The following is a 1,318-nucleotide window of genomic DNA, read 5'->3' on the forward strand; positions in this document are numbered from 1 at the left end:
AACAGATTACATATGCGTATGTGGGTGGGGTCGTGGCTAGTTCTCTGCCCCGGGAGGAGGTATGTGGCCTCAATGCCCCAACAGGCTGAGCTCCGTCCCAAGGCAGTTCTCACACTCAGAACGAAGCAGGGTTTGTGCCAGCATGGTCCCCAGGGAATGACATCTCGGGTAGGCTCTTCTCCGGAGAGCCTCCTTTTCTCTCTCCTGCTTATACCTCTTGTCCTCCTTAGATACCGCCTGGGTCTGTGCTACACCTTTTCTTGGGAATCTCCACCACTGACTGAACCACTGACACTCCCACCATTGAGCTATGGGGTGGAGGCCTGTGTATTTGGGTTTGATGAGTAAATGTTGTGGAATAGAATCAAAAGCTCTGCTGAAGTCAGCACAGATGACATCTGTCACCTGCCCTCAATCCATCAAGCGGGAGGAGAGGGCACTGGATTAATTAGACAGGCTCCTTACAATGTTCGCCAGCAGTGACTCAATGCCCTCTTTTTTCCTAGGCACTGGCAAGTGGAAATAATGAATTTTTACCCTATTCATTTTAGAAGGGTCAGGTTTTGAGGTCCAATGTCCAGTGTAACCTTTTTCTGTTCAGAAATGTCCGTGTATTGTAACCACTAATATTTCATATGCCCATCATTGAAATTAAAAGTTCCTGTTTCTGTATGAATGTGCCCACTGCAAATATATGGAAACATTCACAGACTTCAAGTGAATGGGCAGACGGCGGGTAGGCTAAGCTTCGTCTTATCATTTATTAACTAAATCCAGTTTAATTAAATGGAGCGCTGGTCTCTGTTCACCGGTTTGAACACAGCCAGGCCTTAGGAGACGCAGCACAGTCTGCGGGCCTCTGCCAGCTGTGGTCTCTTGTCTTCGGGCTGCACTTTTGTGACTCTGAGCTCCCCTTACCCACCTCACCCAGGGCGATCGCTTCTGAAGTCAGGGAATGGCCTATTTCCCTGTCTCAACTTGGACACAGAAGCCCATTCAAGTTCTTTTGCCCAGATTCTATCAGATCGTGTATTGCTATTGAGTAGTAGGAGTGGTTTATATATTCTGGATACAAGTTTTTGTTGAATGTGTGAGTATGTATTACATCCCTCTCTGTTTTGCACGGTGGAGAGTGATTTCCCCCTATTATGAAAGCTTCCTGAATTAACTTTCTATTGCTGCCATGACAAATTACCAAACACATAACAGCTCACAACAATGCCCATTTGTTTTGCACAGTTCTGTAGGTCAGGGGTCCAGCACGGCTCATTAGAATGAAATCAAGGTAGGGGCCCATCTTCCCGGCTTACTGGTTATT

Source organism: Galeopterus variegatus, unplaced genomic scaffold (genome assembly GCF_000696425.1).
Source record: "Galeopterus variegatus unplaced genomic scaffold, G_variegatus-3.0.2 Scaffold4025, whole genome shotgun sequence".
Lineage (NCBI taxonomy): Eukaryota > Metazoa > Chordata > Mammalia > Dermoptera > Cynocephalidae > Galeopterus > Galeopterus variegatus.